The 22,321-nt window shown below is 39.7% G+C and overlaps 1 pseudogene; it reads left to right on the plus strand.

Moving 5' to 3' along the window:
- LOC142440560 (ATP-dependent RNA helicase DDX19B pseudogene) overlaps positions 1-5,845 on the plus strand; it is a 41,426-nt pseudogene extending 35,581 nt beyond the window's left edge.
- Positions 5,846-22,321: the final 16,476 nt, after the last annotated feature.

The following is a 22,321-nucleotide window of genomic DNA, read 5'->3' on the forward strand; positions in this document are numbered from 1 at the left end:
TTCACAGAGGGTGGTCGACGATGGTGACCTGACTCCAGTAAGGTCTGTGGGAGTGGAGTATTCTGATCTTCATTTACTGATGGAGCATGACTCCAGGTAAAGGAGAAAGGCCTACAAATATCTGCTAATGATCAGAACTTGGAATGTGTAAAATAGGATTAGAAAAATAGGAAGTTATCCAAAATGAAATGGAATGCATCAAGATCAATATTTTAGGTATTAGTGAGTTGAAATGGACTGGTATGAAATGAGAAAATCATATGATTCACTCTGCTGGGAATAACACAATCAAGAGGATTAGGATGGCATCCATTGTGAAAACGGGCATTGAAAACTCAATCATGAAATATAATATTCTTTGCAATAAGATTTTATCTATCATACTTTAATGAAATTAAAGAAATAAATATTATTCAAATTTATGCACCAACCAATGAAGCTAGTGAGGAAGAAATTGTAGAATTCTACCAATCACATGAATTGGAAATTGATAAAATATGTACTGAAGATGCATTGATCATTACTGGTGATTGACATGCAAAAGTTGGAAACAAAGAGTAAGGAATAGTAATTGGCAAATATTGACTTGGTGACAGAATCTAAGTTGGAGATCACATGCTAGAATTCTGCAAGTTCAGTCCTTCTTAACTGTATGGCTTCAGACTGGAAGTTCTGCCCAAACCAGACCATTTTTTATAACCATGCTGGCATTTGAAATATCAGTGACTTTGTTCATAGCAAATATCATTTTCCAACAACACAAAAGACAACTCTAATACACGTGGAATTCTTTAGATGGAATACACAAAAATCAAATTGACTATATTTGTGGAAGAGATACTGGAGAAACCCTTTATCAGCTAAAACCAGGACAGGAGATGGGTATGAAACAGACTATCAATTGCTCATATGTAAAATCAGGATACAGTTTATGAAAATTAAAACAAGTCTATGAGAGCCAAATAGCACCTCAAGTCTATCCCACCTGAATTTTGAAAACATCTTAAGAAGAGATTAGTTGCATTGAACACTAAGGACAGAAGCCCTGATGAGCTGTAGTCTAATATTAGGAGTGTCATTAATGAAGAAAGCAAATGGTCATTAAAAAGGCAAGGTAAAAACAAAGAGCCAAGTGAAAGTCAGAAGAGCTTCTGAAACTTGTTCTTAATCCAGGAGTCGCTAACACAAAAGGAAGAAATGATTCATTCAAAGAGCTGAATAGAAAATTTCAAGGAAAAAGCCTAATATTATTTTAAAATGTGCAAAGTCCTAGAATTAGAAAACTAAAAGAGAAGAACACACTTAGCATATCTTAAACTGAAAAATACAACAAAAAAATATGGGACTTGAATGACCATTCTAGCATTTGCAATACCAGTGAAATGATAGCCTTTGAAATGATAACTTCCGGCATCACAGAAATAAGGCCAGAGTACTTCCTAGAAGCAAGGAGAGCCGGGCTTCATCTATAGACTTTGGACGTCTTGTTAGGAGAAAGTAGTCCCTGGAGAAGGACATCGTGTTTGGTAAAGCAGAGAGGCAATTGAAGGGGAAGGCCCTCAACGAGATGGATTGACACAGTGGTTCCAACAATGGGTTCAAGCATTTGAATGCTTGTGAGGATGGCACCGACCCTGGTGATGTTTCATTCTGTTGTGCCGAGGGTCGCCATGGATTGGACCTGATTCGATGACACCTAACAGCTACAGGTGGCAGCTACAGATAGCATAGCCATTAATCTTTGGGCTGCTAACGGCAAGGGCATCGGTTGAAAATCACCAGTCATTCCCCAAAAGAAAGATGGAGCTTTCTACTCCAATAAAGAGTTATATTCTTGGAAATGCATAGCGGCAATTCTACTCTGTCGTACAGGGTTGCTATGAGCCAGTTCCAATTCAGTGGCAGGATTCTGGTTTGGTTTCGTTTTTGAGGTGGCAGTTTTATATATTTGGCAGCATTATTATAATTTTATAAGTTACACACCTTTGCTTTGAGTTCTATTGCTGTTAGGTATTGCCAATATCCAAGTAAAATAATTCAAAACATAGAAACTAAAGTTTAATATTTCCTTATCTAACCCAAAGTCCTTTAAAAGTAGTGCTCCCTCAAACACTTCGAATTTAGCAACAAAAAAGGGGAACCATCAGAACCAAGAGTTATTCACAATGAGAGCTTGTTATACTATACATTCATTTTTACATTAAAATTTTTATGAATAGTGAAGTATGCTTCCCCCCCCCTTAAATAGGAGATAAAATACAGTGCTGTCAACTTTAATAGTGAGTTCCTAAATTTTTGTAATTAAATCTTCTGTTATAGTTAAAAGTCATTGAAGCATAATATGAATAATTTGCATGTAGTGGATGTACCTCATTTCATGGGTTTAAGGGAATGCGACTTATTTAGTTTTAATAAATTTAATGTTATTTAACTTATTCACTGAATTACAACTTTGTCAATTTTCAGTATTCTGTTTTTCCTTATTGAATCCTTCACGTTGAAATTGTGTGTGCTTGTGTGTGTGTGTGCGTGTGTGTGCATGTGTGCGTGTGTGCTTGTGTGTGTGTGCGTGTGTGTGTGTGTGCGTGTGTGTGCGTCTGCGTGTGTGTGCGTGTGTGTGTCTGTGTGAGCTGTACACACTAAGTGTTTTCTTCTCTGGGTTCAGCATCAGTGGATATTTTGGGCGTACAATTCTCCACTCAAACTATTTATTTATTGCCCTTTTAGCCGTTATGCCCAACTCTGCAATCACCTCTGATAGTCCTCCCCTTCCCCAGTGCCTTCCATAACTAAATCATCCATCTAAGAACAAGACAGGGATACTTATCTTCAGCATCTCGAATCACTTTGATAGTCTGTCTCAACTCTGGTAATTCTTCTCTAATTTCAGATTTTCATCAAAAGCTGTCAAACTCAAGAAAAGACCCCTTGAAGAGCCAGAAATCAACTCCAAAATCAATGATACAACGGACAGATAGATACATTTGTCAAGTGCCAACTTGAAAATGGGTGTGTGAAAGATAGGCTAAGGACATTGTATGTCAAACTGCTTGCCTCAAAGTGTCTATGGTTTTCAAAAGGGGTTGTATTTCATTTAAAAGCAAAAAAGAGTCAGAATAAGTCATAGACTTGAAAGGCGAAGGATCATTTAATGTTGTGAACACTTTGTTAAATACATAGGTGATATGCTTTTGTGAACGCTGAAAGGAGAGCTTATTTTGTATGCATGCTTGAAGTGCAGACACCATTATACACATAGATGGTATTTCCATTATATTTTGCATTGAAACATAGTGAAAGGATGAGGACAATCATTCTGTTAATGATATGCCAATGAAGCGTGTGTGCTTTTCCTGCTTGCCACAGTAGTCTTTCTTCATCTATTAGATCTGATCAGAAGACAAAGAAAATAGCCTTATGTTGTGTAAATAATGTTAACTACCTTATTCTTCACTTGGTTCATTTCTAAGAACTGTGAAAGTGATGATCTAAAATGCTGTCTATGAATACATTTCAAATTTGTTCTGCTGCCTGTTTTAGACACAGATCAAATGAACAGAATGAAAATCCTAGAAATAGACCTACGTGCATATGTTCTACTGGTTTTTGAGAAAAATTCACGATAATTTAGTTTAGGACAGATAGACATTCAACATATGGAACCAGTAATGCTCATATCCATACGCAGACAAACTCTTTTCTGTTTGTTATGAATGCTGTCCACACAGCAATTTTGAGAACTTTTGTTTTCTTTACATTGAGGTGTCATCACCACTGAATGTTCTCGGTCGTCTGGGATCTTGATCAGTGAATACTTCCCGTCCTTCTAGCTTTCAGCAACCAAGATCGTCATCTGCATTTTATTCTTCCTTCCTCCAATCTGATACTGTTCTTTTTCATATAAACCCAGTTACTTGACTTATTTGCTCAGTGTACATATTGAATAAGTAAAGTGAAGGGTACAACCCTGACATTCACCTTTCTTGATTTTAAACCATGTATTATCCTCTTATTCTTTTAAGACTGATTGTCTCCTGATTTGTGTGTAGGTTCTGATGACAAGTATTCTGATGAAATATTTTTGAGTTCTCAAGCTTCACAAAGTTATCCATAGTTTGTCAATAAAATATATTTGCATAATCAACAAAACACAAGTAAGCAAAGTCCTTATGCTCTTGATTCTTACTTTCTAAGTCAGCAATGCCCTAGTTACATGCCTTCTTCTAAAGCCAGCTTGGATATCTGGCAGCTTCTTGTAGATGCCCTGTTGAAACCTTGTTAAAAGATCTTCAGTAAAATTGCACTTTGATGTAAAATGTGTTGATGTATCACAACATACATTTAAAAAGTTCTGCTTAGCAAATGATCCTTGTATAGTTCGACAATTTCTACAGTGTGTGGAGTTATCTGTGGTAAAAGACAATGAAGGATCATATCTGACTACTTCTAGCTTTCCCATTGCTAGGAGGCAAGGGTAAAACACGCCTCCATCATCAATCCTTCTTTACCTATGCTAACACCGACCATTCCTCCTATGCACTCTCCATCGATGCTAGCTTTGATATTTTGTTGCAATGGCCACGCAGAACTGACAGACAATGCTCACACTAAAGGAGGTTTATCATGGAAGTTAATAGGTTGCAAGTCAGGATCAGCGAACAGTAAGGATACAGTCATTGGTCTCCTCACATAGTAGTCAAGTCTCTCCAACACTCAGCCTTTTACCCATGTGATAGCCCATTCTCTCTCTGATCCTGGGTCTATCAGCCACACCATCTCTTGACCTTTTCTCCTTGGACCAGAAAGGGAGCCTGTCTGTTGCTCTATACCACAGTTCTATCATCTTAGGCCAGGTGAGAAGGTGCTCCATATTCTCCAAGCTGCTCCTCTGGTGCAGGTAGAACCTGCAAACAGATACCCCGGTGTTTGTGCCTCTCCCCAACATATGAGCTGGCCCTTCAGACGGGAAGAGTGATTGAGCAGATGGGCAGATTGTACCCCGAACTGAAGCTAGCTTATGTTGTTCTAGGCAACAAAATTGAAAGAGGCCAAAAGATCAGTGAACAGATCATGGGAAACCCTGGAACTGTGCTGGACTGGTGCACCAAGCTCATATTCTTTGACCCCAAGAAGATCAAGGTGTTTGTTCTGATGAGGCTGATGTAATGATAGTCATTTAGGGCCACCAACATCAGAGCATCTGAATCCAGAGGATGCTGCCAAGGAACTGCCAGATGCTGCTTTTCACAGTCACCTTTGAAGACTCCGTGTGGAAATTTGCCCAGAAAGTGGTTCCCAACCCCAACATCATCAAACTGAAGCGTGAGGGGGAGTATTATGTCCTGTGCATTAATCGAGATGAGAAGTCACAGGCCTTGTGTAACCTCTATGAGGCCATCACCATTGCCCAGGCCATGATCTTCTGCCACACTTGCAAGATAGTCAGCTGACTGGCAGCAGAGCTCTCAAAGGAAGACCACCAGGTGGCTCTGCTGAGTGGCGAGATGGTGGTGGAGCAGAGAGCTGTGGTGCTCAAGGGCTTCCTAGAGGGCAAAGAGAAGGTTCTAGTGACCACCAACATGTGTGCCCAGGACATAAATGTGGAACAAGTGTCCATCTCATCCACTTTGACCTTCCAGTGGACAAGGATGGGAACCCGGACAAGGAGACGCACCTGCACCGGATCGGGTGCACTGGCCGCTTTGGCAAGAGGGGCCTGGCTGTGAACATGGTGGACAGCATGCACAGCATGAACATCCTCAACAGGATCCAGGAGCATTTCAATAAGAAGATAGAAAGATTGGACACGGACGACTTAGATGAGATTGAGAAAATCGCCAACTGAGAAGTGGGCCCTGGGCGCTGTGCTCACCCTCGGGCCACCTGCAGGGACATGTAGGTGCTTTTTGGCCCGGGCACCCAGCCCCCAGGGACAAAGGTGCGAATAGAGAAAACACCTACATCATTTTGAATTACGTTCAGACTTGACCAAAAAAATAGTGTAAATGATGGGGGATGGTAGAAAATAATTGTTTACAATTAATGTAGGTTTAAAATTATGAAAGGTGTTCATCAGAATTGTATCCATTCATCATACTTATTCAGTTGTATGCTAGCAAATCATCATCCATGTTGAATTTTATGAAGAGAAGTGTGGCATCAGGCTCAGGAAAAGGCTTATTAACAACCCGAGATATGCAGATGACACAACTTTGCTTGATGTAAGTGAGGAGGACTTGAATCACTTGCTGATGAAGGTCAAGAATTGCAGCCCTCAGTATGGACTCTGACCCAATCTAAAGAAAATCAAAATATTCGACACTGGATTACATCATGAGAAATTGAGAAAACGTTGAAATTGATAAGGATTTTGTCTTCCTTGTTTCCACAATCAATGCTCATGGAAATAGCAATCAAGATATCAAAAGGCACAGGCATTAGGTAAGCCTGCTGCACAAAACCTATTTAGAGTAATCCACAGCAAGAATGTTATTTTGAGAACTGATGTACACCTGATCTAAGCCATGGGATTTTCAATTGCCTCATAACCACGTGCAAAATTGAACATTTAATAAGAAGACCGCATAGAATCACTGTTTAAGGATTTTGGTGCTGGGGAAGAATATTGAAAGTAAGTAACATGGACTGCCAAAAAGACAAACAAAATGGTCTTGGGAAAAGCAAGACCAGAGTACTCCTTGGAGGCAAGAATGGTGAGACTCGTCCTTACATACTTTGGGCATATTGTCAGAAGGGACCAGTCCCTAGAGAGGAGCACCCTGCTTGTTAAAATGAAGAGACAGCAAAAAAAAAAAAAAGGAATGTTCTCACGGAGATGGATTGACACACTGGCTATAACAATGGAGTCAAACATGAGAACTTTTCTGAGTATGGAACAGGACTGGGCAGTGTTTTGTCCCATTGTGCATAAGGTCACCATAAGTTTGAATGGACATAACAACAACACTCAAGCATTTGGCAGGAGTTAGAAAATCCTGGGTAGAAGAGCCACGGTAAGAAATTTCACTCTACCACACACCCTTTCTTTGTAATGTGCACAAGCTTCCAGGGAGTTGGTCGGGCTTTCATCTTCCAATTTATTTGCATAGACTGATGCATACTTCCAGCGCTGTATCAGTGTATTGAAGTATTTCATTTTGAATTCTCTCAATTAATTCTCAGAGTTTCCTTGTTCACTAATTGCTTCAGTAAAGTTTGAACTTTTTCTTAAAACACCATCTGCTCTTGATCTACATTTTCAAAACGGTGAATGTGTACCAACTTTTTGGATTAAAAAAAACAACACAAAAACAACTTAGAAAAGAGTAATCCCAGAGCACTGAGCTCCACCAAATGTCAAGCAGATAACTGACATCAGCAGCCACTATACAAAGCAAGAGTAACAAAACATAATGTTAGAGAAGGATATGAACCTAGGGAGATGCATAGAAGAGACAGATTTTTAACTGCAATAGAAAGAAATCTTCGGTATGCTGCTTAGAGTCAGTCATAAAGGATATATGGGGAATCAATACCAAGAAAGTATGAAATATAGGATAGATTCACCTACCAAAGGGAAATGAAAGAGTTAAAGGAAAATACAGCAGAAGCATAGCAAATCGTAAAAGGTCTTAACACTGGACTGAAAGAGGTGAATAATTGTATCAGCAACCTCATACATACCCAAGAAGAATTCAACAAATGTGAAAGACAATTGTACAGGACAATCAAAGAAGCTGAATAAAATCTGAAAACAAAGATTGATTCTATGAAGAGGAATAATATTAGAATAATTGAGTTTCCTGAGCAAGGGATAACAAAATGTTCAACAGCCAAGATAACGTCCCTAGTTGGAAGAAAACTTCCCCAAATTCATGAAGGAGAATCAAACAATTATCCAGAAAGAAGACAGGACATCAATTAGATTGAACCCCAGGGACAACACACCAAGGCATATAGTAATTAATCTATCCAAGTTTGAGGGAAAGGAGAAAATCAAAAGAACATTTAGAGGGAAAACAAGATTGTCACATATAAGGGTAATCAGATAAGAAGATTCTTAGACTTGTCAGCAGAAATCATGAAGAAGGACAGAATGGAGTAGCATCTTCCAAGCATTGAGGGAAAATAAATTTAATCCAATAATTTTATATTCTGCCAAATTGTGCATCAAAATAGACAGAGAAGGAAGGGGTTTCCCAGATTGGGAAAAAATTAGAGAATGCATTATAAAAATCTACAAGAATTAATTCCAGTTCACTTTGGTCAGAAGACCAACATCCACAATGCACAAACATGAGACCACCATATAGTGTAACTCTATCCAAAAGTCAGAGCACTGAAAGAATGCCCAAGTCATCTTTGACACAATGGTGAAAGAAGTCAAGAATGAATGCCACCACACATAAAAAACACATTGCTAACTAGGGATGACAGAAAAGGTTTATCACAAAAGGTACAAGATAACAGCAAAGAATCCATGGACGGATGTGATAACACTGAATGGCAGTGGTTTGAGTTTCACCATTAAAAGACAAAGGTTGTCAGACTGGAATAGGAAATGCAATCCAGCAATCTGTTGTCTGAAAGAAACACATCTCAAGCTCACAGCAAAAATAGGTTGAGGCTTATAGGCTCATGGAAAGTATACCAGGCTAACAGCAATGTTACAGAAGCAGAAGGGGCAATTCGGATCTTGGACAAAATTGATTTCAAGGTACAGGACATAACAAGAGATAAGTATGGGCATTATGTGATGCTTAAGGTACCAGTAGACCAAGAGCCAGTCAGCATAAAAAACATACATGTACCCTACAAGAGACTCATAATATTTGTCAATCAAATCATCCAAAAGATGAGAAAAGAAATCACGAGATCAACAATCATAGGAGGAGACTTCAATGCACCACTCTCTGAGGTTAGATCAACAGGAAAGAAGCTCAACAAGCAGGCTACAGAACTAAACCCTATAATTAGTCAACTCGACCTGAAAGACACACTCAGAGGTCTCCAATGAACTACAAAAAAAATTCACATTCTTTTCAAGCTCACATGGCACATATTTGAAAATAGACAACATGCTGGGATCCAAATCAAGTTTTAGCAATTTCAAATGTATAGAGGCCACTCAGACTTCCTTCTCTGACCACTATGCCAATAGAGCTGAAAGTCAACAAAAGAAAGTTACACAAAACAAGGACAAATATTTGGAGGATGAATAACTTAATTCTCCAAATGGAGTGAACCAAATAAGAGACAAAAATAGGAAGTCTATGGAAACCAATGAGAATACAACATACTAAAATCTATGGATCCATCAAAGGTAGTTATAAGATGATGCATGATCGTGATAAATGTGAGAGATTTGTGGTGGATACCCTCTCACAAAATCTTCAGCAGTTGGAACAAAGTCAACAGAAGAATCCTTATAATAGCAAAAGAAAATAAATTACACAAATCAGAGATAGATAAATGAGTGGGAAAGCAAATGAATTATGGAGAAAACATAGAAAAAAAGATGGTTTATCAGAAGGATTAACAATCAACAAATCACTTGTAAAACTAACAAAAGATGGGAAGGAGCAGATGTGAATATTCAGAATGAGGGATGAAATGGGAAATCACAACGGACCTCAATGAAATTAAATGACTAATTGCACCTTACTATGAAAGGCTGCACTACAAGGATTACAAGAACTTGGAAGACAAGGACAAATACCTGGAAAAACACACCCGTCCCAGATTATCCCACATAGATGTCAATAACTTGAACAGACGCAGAGCAAAAGAAGAAATAGATAAGGTTATCAAGGAACACCAACTATCAAAAGCCCCAGCTCAGATGATTTCTCAGGAGAATTCTACCGAGCATTCAGGGGAAAGCAGGCACTGATACTACACAAGCTCTTCCAGAAAATAGAGAAGGACGGCAAACTCCCAAACACATTTTATGAAGCTAGTCTAACACTGATACCAAAACCGGGAAAGGATCTGACAAGAATTGAGAACTACAAGCCAATATCTCTAATGAATACAGATGCAAAAATCCTTTAGAAAATTGTGCCCAATAGTATACAGAATTAAATAAAAAGAATAATCTATTATGACCAAGCGAGAGTCATACCAGGGATGCAGGGTTAATTCAACAATTAAAAATTCATCAACCACCATGTTGAAAAAAAAAGAAAAGGGGCCGCATATGATATAATTAGACTCAGATAAGGCATTTCGCAACATTCAACACCCATTCCTAATTAAGACAATGAAGAAGGTAGAACTAGAAGGAAAATAACATGATATAATTAAAGCTATATATGCAAATCAAACAGCAATATTTACATTCAAGGAAGAAAAGCCAAAATATTCCCACTGAAAAAAGGAACCAGATAAGGATGCCCTTTCCCCCTACTTTCATTCAATATAGTCCTTGAGGTTCTGGCTAATAACATAAAGCAACAGAAGGATATTAAATGTATATGTGAAAGGTAGGCTTTGAGCGGGACCCAGAAGCAGAAAAGGCTCTGCAACAAGTTCAGGCTGCCGTGAAAGCTGCTTTGTCACTGGGACCATAGGATCCAGCTGACCTGATGGTGCTAGAAGTGTCGATTGTAGATGGAGACGCAGTATGGAGTCTTTGGCAGGCCCCTATTGGTGAATCACAGCATGGACTATTGGGTTTGGGGAGTAAAGTCTAGCCATCCTCTGCAGACAATTCTATTGTTAAATGGAAGTGGTATATAGCAGGTCGGAGCAGAGCAGGACATAAAGGGATAAGTAAGCTGCATGAAGAAATGGCCCAAATGCCCACAGTCTCCACTCATATCACATTACCTTCTTTCTCCCAGTCTTCACCTATGGCCTCCTGGGGAGTTCCTTACCATACTTCAACTGAAGACCAAAAAATCATGCTTGGTTTATGGATGGCTCTGCATGATATGCAGGTGCCAATCTTAAGTGGGCAGCAGCAGCACTACAGCCCCTTTCTGGGATCTCCCTAAAGGACAGCAGTAAAGGGAAATCCTCACCACGGGCAGAACTTTGAGCACTGCACCTGGCTGTTCGGTTTGCCTGGAAGATGAAATGGCCAGATGTGAGACTATATACTGATTCATGGGCTGTGGCTAATGGCGTGACTGAATGGTCCGGGAACTGGAAGGAACATGATTGGAAAATTGGTGACAAGCAGATGTGGGGAAAATGTATGTGGATAGATCTTTCTACATGGGCCAAGAAAGTAAGATAATCGTGTCTCATGTGAACACTCATCAAAGGGTTCCCTCTGAAGAGGAGGACTTTAATAATCAAGTGGATAAGATGACATGTGCTGTGGAGACTGGTCGTCCTCTTTCCTGTGTCAATCCTGTTATCACCCAATGGGCACATGAACAAAGTAGACATGGTGGCAGGGATGGAGGTTATGCATGGGCTCAGCAACATGGACTTCCACTCACCAAGGCTGACTTGGCCACTGCCACTGCTGAATGCCCCATCTGCCAGCAGCAGAAGCCAGCACTAAGTCCAAGATAAAGGACAATACCTCAGGGAGATCAACTGACAACCTGTTGGCAGGTTGATTACATAGGACAACCTCTGTCATGGAGGGGGAAACATTTTGTTCTTAATGGAATAGACATCTACTCTGGATATGGATTTGCTTCCCTGAAAAAAAATGCTTCTGCCCAAACTACCATTCGTGGACTTACAGAATGCCTCATCCACAGGTATGGCATCCCACATAGCATTCTTCAGATCAAGGAACTCACTTCACATGAAATGCAGTGTGGCAATGGGCCCATTCCCATGGAATCCACTGGTTGTATCATGTTCCTCATCATCCTGAAGCTGCCGGCTTGATAGAACGATGGAATTGGCTCCTAAAGACACAATTATGGTGCCAACTAGGTGGCAACAACTTGCGGGGCTGGGGCAATGTTCTCCAGAAAGCTGTATACGCTCTATACCAGCAGCCAATATATGGTGCTGTCTCCAATAGCCAGAATGCATGGGTCCAGGAACCAAGGGATGATAGCTGGAAAAGCACCACTCACTATTACTCCTAGTGATCCACTTGCAGCATTTTTGCTTCCTGTCCCAGCAACTCTGTGTTCCTCAGGCCTGGAGGTACTGGTCCCGAAGGTAGGAACTCTCCCACCTGGAAACAGCATGGATTCCACTGAACTGGCAGCTGAGAATGCCCCCTGGCCACGTTGAGCTTCCCGTGTTTTTGGATCAACAAGTCAGGAAGGGTGTCACTGTACTAAGTGGTGTGGTTGATCCTGATTATCAAGAAGAAATTGGACTGGTGTTACATAAGGGAGGTAAAGAAGACTATGTCTGGAATCCAGGAGATCCCATAGGCCATCTCTTCGTACTACCATGCCCTGTGATTAAAGTAAATGGTAAACTACAGCAACCCAATCCTAAAGCAGGGGTTCTGCATTTTTTTTTAACAGGGGGCCTGTTCACTGTCCCTCAGACCCATTGGAGAGCGAGTCTATAGTTTTAAAAAAAACTATGAACAAATTCCTGTGCACACTGCACATATCTTATTTTGAAGTAAAAAACAAAAGTAACAAAAACATCAGAAACACCCGGCGGGCCAGATTAATGTCCTCAGCGGGCTGTAAGTGGCCCGCAGGCCGTAGTTTGAGGAGCCTTGTCTAATAAGATGTCTAATGACCCAGAATCCCTCAGGAATGAAGGTCTGGGTGACCCCACCAGGCAAACAACCACAGCCAGCTGAGGTGATGGCCTAGGACAAAGGTAATTCAGAATGGGTAGTAGAAGAAGGTAGTTCTACCTGTGAGTTCTGACCATGTGATCAATTCCAAAAGCAAGGTTTGTGACTGTCCGTTTATTTTCTTTATATGCGCTTATTGCATATCTCTCCTTTGCTCATGTATGATGTACCAGATGCAATTGGATTCAATGTGTTTTCACTTATGTGTATGATAGAGGCCTGATGTTAGGTGTGTTATTTCAGTAATATCTGGAAATTATGTGGCTGAAGAATTCAAGTTGACAAGGGATGGACTATGGTAGGTAGGTTTATTGTGCTAGCCTGGCCAATAAGAACATGCCAGATTAATAAGGTCACAATTTGACTGGAGGGCAAAGAGATTAAATGGCTCTGTGAGGCCAGCCTCTCTCTCTCTCTCTCTCTCTTGCTTTCTGGTGATTGGACCAGTGTGTGACAGCCTTAGCTAGTTCTCTGCCTCAACTTGTGAGTTACTCTCCCAGTGGGACACCCAAACTGTGGATCATGTAGTTAGAGCTTGAGGTTCCTGGAGAACTGCTTTGCTACTCTGCTGGCATATACATCACTTGAGTTTGGGATTGGTGGATGCCGTCATCTGGCTGAGTGTTTGTTACCCGCCCTGATGCTTGCTGCCTCTGACTGGACTGCCTACATTCCTCTGTGGAAAATTCAGCTGTCTGCTTCCTTGATCTTGGACTGAGCAGCCCTCATGACCTGAAGGACGTCCAGTATATAAACTGTTTTACAGAATTGAGTTGAATTGAACACTCTGTAGTGATCTATAGTCTAATTAGCTGTTACATTTCTTCGTGCTGTGCATATCTATCTATCTATCTATCTATCTATCTATCTATCTATCTATCTATCTATCTATCTATATTCATAAGTTTCCTGATTTTGTTTCTCTAGAGAGCCCTGCATAACACAGTGTATATCTCGGGAAAGAAGAAGTGAAATTATTTTTATTTGTATATGATATGATTGTATATATTAAGAACCCCTAAGGCGCCAAATAGGATTGCTGGAAGCAATAGAAGAATATGATAGAGTGGCAGGATTCAAGATCAACAAACAGAAATTAATTGGATTTCTATATATCACATGGGATTACAGAAAAATAAATCAAAAGGTACTACCCTCAAAATTCCCAAGCATAAATTGAAATATTTAGAATATACCTGACCTAAAAATCAAAGATCAGTATGAGAGAAATTATAAAACATTTGTACAAGAAACCAAATGGGACTTCACCTATGGAAAAATATACCATGCTTGTGGATCGGTCCATGCAACATTGTAAAGATGTCAATCTTACCTAAGGAACTACATAGGTTCAATCAAATCCTGACACAAATACAAGCATCGTTTTTCAAAGAACTGGAAAAACTGACTACCAACTTCATATGGAAAGGGAAGAGACACAGAATTGGCAAATCACTCCTCCAGAAGAAGAATAAAGTTTGTGTGTGAAAGGTGTGGGGGGGCTTGCGTTACCTGACTTTAAAACTCATTATACAGCCACGGTTGTCAAAATAGCTTGATACAGGTATAACAATAGATACACAGACCAATGGATAAGAACAGAAGATCCAGTAATAAAAACAGCAGAATACAGAAAACTGATCTTTGATAAGGCCCCCCACCAAAAAAAAAAATCCAATGGGAAGCAGATGCCCTTTTAAAGAAATTATGCTGAAAAACTGGATGTCAACCTTCAGAAGAATGAACCAAGGCATTTACCTCACTCCATACAAAAGGGCAAATCCAAGGTTGATCACTTTGCCTTGAGGTAAAATCCCAAATTATGACGCCCATCAATGTAAAAATAGAGTCAAATTAAGATCTGTAACACAGGTACTATATGGGCTATCAGCAATAATGAAGGATGCTCACTCAGAGGAAGAGAACATACATGTGTGGAACATAGCAAAGATAAAACACTTGTGGGCATCGAAAGACTTCTTCAAGAGAGAAATAAGAGAGCTCACAAACTGGGAAAAAAGATGGCAATGGTGGGACAGGGCACTTATCCACCCAAGAGGAGGGTATTGTTTATGTCCCCACAGGAAGGAGGGGGAGAGAGAGAGAGAGAGAGAGAGAGAGAGAGAGAGAGAGAGAGAGAGAGAGAGAGAGAGAGAGAGGAAGATAGGGAGAGGGAGAGGGAGAGAGAGGAGAGTGGGAGAGTGGCCCACATGACCAGCCCACATGGAAGCAAACCATGAAGGGAGTGCAGCAGACAGACCAACAATGGGAGCAAAGACACAAAGTTCCTGAGGAGTCTTGATAGCAGACATTTGACTGGCGGGCAGGACTTGTTCACTATCTGAGCAGGTTGGAGATACTCACAAAGGGCCTCAATGAAAATTAGAGGTATAACGGGGTGGGGGTGGAACAGTAGGCTGCTCCATCATTGAATGCAGGATAGCAAAGGGATCTTGCAAAGGTGTGCCACTCAGGCCCAAATGCTGAGGACAAGAAGGGAATAAGTGCTGTTGAATAAGTAGGTCCTGGGAGATGGATCCCTGAAAGAAAAGGGGGATGGATCTATGGATTTTACCAGGGCCTGCTTGCTATTTCACAGAGGGGGTCTCATCTACCAGGGGCCAGGATAATATTTGACATGAAATTATTAGTGTGGACTTTTTTCCCCTTTCTTTTTTTCTCTTTTGGAATATATATATATATATCATAGAGAGGATAATCAACCCCAAGGAGATGGCAATGGGACTGAAGGTTGAGGGGGGAGGGGAGGCATTTGGAGAGGGGAAGGCAAGGGGAAGGGGTCAATAAGTCAATAATGAGAGGGATTGAGACAAGGAGATAGCAAGGGATCAAAAAGTTATGGTGACGAGGGAATAGTGTTCATGGTCATGTTTAATAAATTGAAATATATCTGAGAAGAACTACTGAGAGGATAATGATAGGTAAGGATGATAGTGGGGCAGAAGGAAAGAAAAATGAAATAGAAGAGAGTACTGATTCCCTTAGGTTACAAAAAGGGGGAGGGGGGGGAAGAGCTGGTAGAAATGATGATTATATAACCCCACTCAAGGGGAACGGAAAACAGAATGTCAGGTGAACAGATACACTGGATGGTGTAAGATATGAGGAGCAGGGGATGACAATAATAATAATAATATTTAATATAACAAGGGTTCTTGGAGGGTACAGTGGGGGAGGGTGCAGTTAAAGGGGAGGTGACACCAAAGAGTAAACAAAGAAATATAGTGGTTTGAAAATGATGGTGGCAACAACTGCAAAATCATGGCTGATCTAATTAAACCATGGATTGTTATAATTAATATCTGTAGAGTGTCCAATCAAATTGGGAAAAAAATGAATATATACTATATATATGTCATTTCATTCCCAGATAAGAAAGTAATATGGCCTTATTATTTGATAATTATAAATGGAAGTAGAGATAATTGATGGAAATTAGAATTCCTTAAAAATAGTGATTTAAAAGGTTAAATTGAGCATCTTTTTAATTTATTTTTGTCTACTTCAGTCTGTGAAATAATGGGAAAGGAATTGGTTATTTTGAATTAAGAAATATATTTTAAAGAATATTGTATTTTTAAATCAATTAGATAAGTGACTCAGTTAAAAAACTTTATGACCTTCTTATATTAGCAAACAAAAAAAGAAAACAGAAAATTAACTTATGTAATTGTACTTTTGCAACATAAAGCATTTATATTTTCAGAATATTAAATAAAATTACCATATGATATCCTGGCACCACCTCATTTAGGAAATCATTATTATGATTCTTATCACTCAATAGTCATTTTGAATATGTATTTTAATAATTTTATTGGGGGCTTGTATAGTACAGCTTGTATCACAATCCATATATACATCCACGTGTCAAGCACATTTGTACACATATTGCTATCATCATTTTCTAAAATTTTTCTTTCTACTTGAGTCCTTGATATCAGTTCATTTTCCCCTCCATTACCCTTCCTCCCTCATAAATACTTGATAATTTCTAAATTATTATTTGTCATGTCTTACACCAAGCACTGTCTCCCTTCACCCACTTTTCTGTTGTTCATATCCCTGGGGAAGGGTAGTCATTTTGAATATTATACCATCAATGACATGTTATTATGTCATTTTAGTTCTTTAATAGCAATTGTTATAAAGACACTTATAGCAGGAGGCAATATAAAATCAGGATTAAGAAACGAGGCTTTACATCCAGACTACTTGATTTTGAAATTGCTGTCTCTACTTATTGAGTAAACCCTGGTGGGTTCATAAATCTTGCTAGAATGTTTCCTGAAAATATGAATAATAATGACTTTCCGCCCACATTTTTAAGTAATAGTATTATTGGGAGCAAGATAACAGTATTTTGGGAAGAAAAGTTTCATCTTTGTTTGAGGTAATTCCAAATCACTAATGCTCATAATCCAATTATTGCATTTCTTTTTAATGAAGAACACAATCTAAGTTTCTACATTTTAAGTGATGGTACTAATTCGCTGAGCACCTGCAAAGCAAAGAAAGTGTAATCAATACCTACTGTTTGGGGGAAGGAGACCTACTGGCATAGTGGGTTATGTATTGGCCTCCTGAGTGCAGAGTCAGCAGTTTGAAAACACCAGCTGCTCTGCAGGGAAAGACGAGACAATCCTGTCCTAATGCATCACAGAGTTAGACTTTACTCAAGGCCGTGCCTTTGGTTTGGTTTGGGAAGTTGTTCAGGAAAATATCCTGAATAGCACTGCAATGTTAACCCCACAATCTGTGAGTTCTTAATTCATATTCTCTATTATTACATCTCTGGCTTCTAGTATCCATTGCAATGGCTAAGAAGAACTCACAGAAAAAAATCATGAGTAAAGTGTTTAATAAGGAAGTTAACAAGTTGTAATGCCTATAAGAAATGTTCAAGGTTGTTTATCAGGACATGTTACAAAATTGTGTCAAGTTTGTTAAAAATGCCCAAAGGGTATACCACTGTGCTATAGATGTCAACTCGAAGGCATTCCATTTAAGTTCCGTTGGTCAGGAAACCCATTCCCTGAATTACATCCGAATGAGACTGCTGATTGTGCAAAGGCAATCCACTTCAGTAAGCCTCAGCCCAAAGGCACTGGGCTCCACTCCATGGGTCAGCACGCCCAACCTCCCAATTAAGTGACAAAAGGCCCCCCACTCATAAAGCCAGCTTCCTGCACAGCTTTCCGCTTTACTTATTTCCTATGCAGGCAGTCCATCACCATGTTTCATGCTCTGCCTGTTGATTCTGCTCCTCCTCTGGTGGTGATGCTGTCTGGATCCAGGAGGTTCACAGCACAAGGACCTTGAGTCTGGAAGATATGCTCCACTCCTGGATCTTGCTGGTAATAAAATCCCTCCTGCTTCTAAGAGGACTCATTTTATACCTAGGAAGATACCACTCAGGGTGATCTCTTTTCTATAACTCATAGTTTAACACTATCAGTATTTCCCCCAGATTCTTACCAGACGCATTATGGGAAAGATATTCTGGTTGGAGTTAGAGACTTTACCTATAAACACCATATTAAATCACTTACTGCTCCAGAAATCTGCGGTGCAAATCCACTAACTTCTCTGAGGAAGAGAGGTGAGACCATCTGCTTCCATAAAGAACTCCTAGATCGGGTCTCTACATATGAGTCAGAATAGACTCAAGGGCTGTAGTTCAGCTTTGGTTTAGCTGTTAAGGAGCTCTAGTGGTCTGTCAGGAACATTGTACTGCTAACTGTAATATTAGCTGTTGAAACCTACTAGCTTCTTCTCAAGAGAACATGAGGCTAGCACGATGGGGAAGGTTTATATCCTCAGAAAATCTACATAGGGCTGCTATGAGCTGGAATGAACTTGATGTCAGTGGGTGGACTGGTGTGAGATGACTTACACAAACTCTGTGTAAGATTGAAGGACATGCTACCATATCATTCAAACACCCAAATTATGTTGGATCCCATTATTGTATCCATTGCGCCAGTCCTTGTTGAGAGTGTTTTTTTCTTTTATTTCTGGCCTTTGTCATTACCAAGCATGATGTGGTTCCCAAGAATCGGTTTCCACACTCTAGGGAGTGATATTTGCTTAGTGGGAGAAGTTATTTAAACATTGGCAGGATATCTATAGAAATCAGCCTCAAAACCCCTGGGGAGTAGGATATTGATATTCCTATACTCTAGTCTCTCGAGTTTGCCTGTCAGCTTGTCAAATTTTGGTGCCTTGTGAGTTGTGATGCTGGAAGCAATGTCAGTGGTACTTCGAATACCCGCTGGGTCACCCAAAGCGAGCAGGTTTCAGCAGTGCTTTCAGACTAAATATGGATATCCTAGCCATTAGTGAGTTGGAATGGACTGGCATTAGTCATTTTGAATTAAAAATATCACATGAGTTACTATGTCAGAATGACACAAACAAGAGGAATGTCATTAGACCAACCGCAAAAGGAGGAAGAAATTAAATAATTCTACCATTGTTTGCAGTCAAAATTGACCAAACATGCAAGATGCATTCATGAGTATTAGGAATTGGATTTCAAAAGTTGGAAACAAAAAGAAAGAACAGTAGTTGAAAAATATGGACTTGGTGATAGAAACCAAGCTGGAGATATCATGATAGAATTTTACAAGAACAATAACTTGTTCAGAGCAAATATCTTTTTTTTTCAACAACACAAAAGGCAATTATTCAGATGGACTGCTCCATATGGCATACATGAAAGTCAAATTGTCTACATCTGGTGTAGTTATTTATTTATTAAGTTTTGGTTATTTATTAAGTTTTGGTCACCATGATCGGCAGTTCAAAACCACCAGCAACTCTGAGAAAGTGCTTTCTAGTTCTGTAAACAGTTTTGGAAACCCACAAGGTGCTACTATGAGCATTGCCTTGATGGCCGTGAGTGGGAAGGGGAGAAAACCAATGCCAACTGCTCAAACCAGGTTAATGGTTGACACTGGAACAGCGTTTCTCATATGTAAGCAGTTTCTCATATGTAAGTTCAGAGTGAAGTTGAGGAAAATTAAAACAAGTCCATAAGAGTCAAAATATGACTTTGAGGCTACCCCACCAGAATTTTGAGAACATTTCAATAATTGATTTGAGAATTGAACACTAAAGACAGAAAACCTGGTGAGCCATGGGCTAATATCAAGAATATCATTCATGAAGAAAGCAAAACATCATTTAAAAGACGGGAAAGAAAGAAAAGAGAAAAGTGGATGTCAGAAGAGACTCTGAAACATACTCTTACTCAGACTAGCTAAAGCAAATGGCAGATGTGATGGAGTCAAAGAGCTGAATATAAAATGTCAAGTGCAGCTGGAGAGGATGAAGTTGAGCATTATACTGAAATGCACAAAGACTTGGAATTACAAAAGCAAAAGACAAGAACATGGCCAGCATATCTTGAACTGAAAGAACTCAGGAAAAAACATCAGTCTTCCAGTTGTGGTTTTGAAAGATTCATAAAGGATTGATTGATTCAGGATGCCTCAAAAGAAGATAGCTTGCCGGATCTACATATAACCCTGTCCCTGGGGATGGACAACAGAAAAAGTAGGTGAAGGGAGACATTGGACAGTGTAAGACATGACAAAGTAATAATTTATAAATTATCAACGGTTCATGAGGGAGGAGGGAGCAGGGAGGAAGGGGAAACTATGAGGAGTTGATACCAAGGGCTCAAATAGAAAGCAAAAGTTTAGAGAATGATGAGGATAACAAGTGTACAAATGTGCTGACACAATTGGTTTATGTGTAGATTGTGGATTGTGATAAGAATTGCATCAGCCCTGAATAAAATGATTAAAAAAATTAAACCATACTTTAAAATAATTCAATAAAATCACATTTGCTACAGAAAAAAAGAAGATAGAAAGAATACACAGAGTAATTATACCAAACAGCCAAAGAGGACTAGTCTCGATTCCTTCCTGTCAGGAGGACACAGCAGAGTAAAATCCAATGGTACTGAAGGAAGAAGTTCAAGCGGTACCTGAAAGCATAAGTCCAAAACAAAACTCCAGGAATTGATGGAATACCAATGGATATACTTCCACAAGCTGATGAAGCACTGGAAGTTCTGACTGCTGTATGCCAGAAAATTTGGAAGACAGCTACTTGGCCAACTGCTTGGAAGAGATCCTTATTTGTACCTATTTTCAGAAAGGTGACACAACAGAATACTCAATATATAGAATGATAATATTGACATCACATTCAATAAAAAATTCCACTGAAGATCATTCATCAATGGTTTCAGCAACATATTGAAAGGGAGATTCCAGAAATACAGAGAAGATTCTGGGGTGGACAAGGAACAAGGGAAATCCTTGCTGACGTCATATGAATATTAGTTGAATGCAGAGAATCCCAGGAAGGTGTTTACTTGTGTTGTATTGAGTATGGCAACGCATTCAACTGCATGGATCATAACACACTACGGATAACCTAGAGGAGAATGGGCACTGCAGAACACTTCATTTTGCTCCTGGGGGACTTGTACAGGGATCAAAAGGGAGTTGCAGGAACAGAACAAGGACTATTGCGTGGTTTAAAAGCAGGAAAGTTGTGCATCAGGAGTTTATCTTCTCAACACATGTATTCAATCTGTATTCTGAGCAAATAATCTTGAAGACTGAATTAGATGAAGAATCCAGCATCAGGATTGGTGGGAGGCTTCTTAACAACCTGAAATATTCATAAACATATCTCTGCTTTCTGAAAGTGAGGAAGACCTAAAACACTTGCTGATGAAGATCAAGGATTGCAACCTTCAGTATTGATTACAAGTCGATGTAAAGAAGAAAATAATCCTCACGACCAGACCAATAGATAACTTAATAATAGAGAGAAGGCTGATGGTGTCAAAGATTTTATCTTGCCTGGATCTAAAATCAATTCTCATGGAAGCAGCAATCAAGATATCAGAAGATACATTCCTTTAGGTAAATCTGCTGCAGAAAAATTCTTTAGAATATTGAAAGGCAAGGGATGTTGCTTAGACAACTAAGGGGCACCTCACCAAAGGCAGGCCCGATAAACACATGAAAGTTAGGCATCAAATAGGGCCGGTCAAAGAAAAACCAATGCATTTCAATTGTGGTGCTGAAGAAGAATGTTGAAAGTGTAATGGACTGCTAAAAGGGCAAACTCACCGTCTTGGAAGCAGCATGGCCACAATGCTCCTTAGAGGCAAGGATGGGGAGACTTCAACTTGAGTACTTTGGACATGTCAGAAGAGCCCAGTCCCTGTAGAAGCACATCATACTGGGTAAAATAGGAGGCAGCAATAAAGAGAAGGCCCTCGGCGAAACTGATTGACACTGTGACTGGAGCAATGGGCTTAAGCATAGATGCAATTGAAAAGATGGAGCAGGTCTGCACAGTATTTTACCCTGTTTTGCATAGGGTCACTATGAATCAGAACCAACTAGGTGGCATCTAATAACAATAACCATCTCTAACTAGCTAAGCTGGACATTGTTTAGCTTACTCTTGGTGTTGAATTTAAGTAGAGGTGGAAGAATTTGATGGATGATAAAATCTTGCTGTATG

Source organism: Tenrec ecaudatus, chromosome 2 (assembly GCF_050624435.1).
Source record: "Tenrec ecaudatus isolate mTenEca1 chromosome 2, mTenEca1.hap1, whole genome shotgun sequence".
NCBI classification, from domain to species: domain Eukaryota; kingdom Metazoa; phylum Chordata; class Mammalia; order Afrosoricida; family Tenrecidae; genus Tenrec; species Tenrec ecaudatus.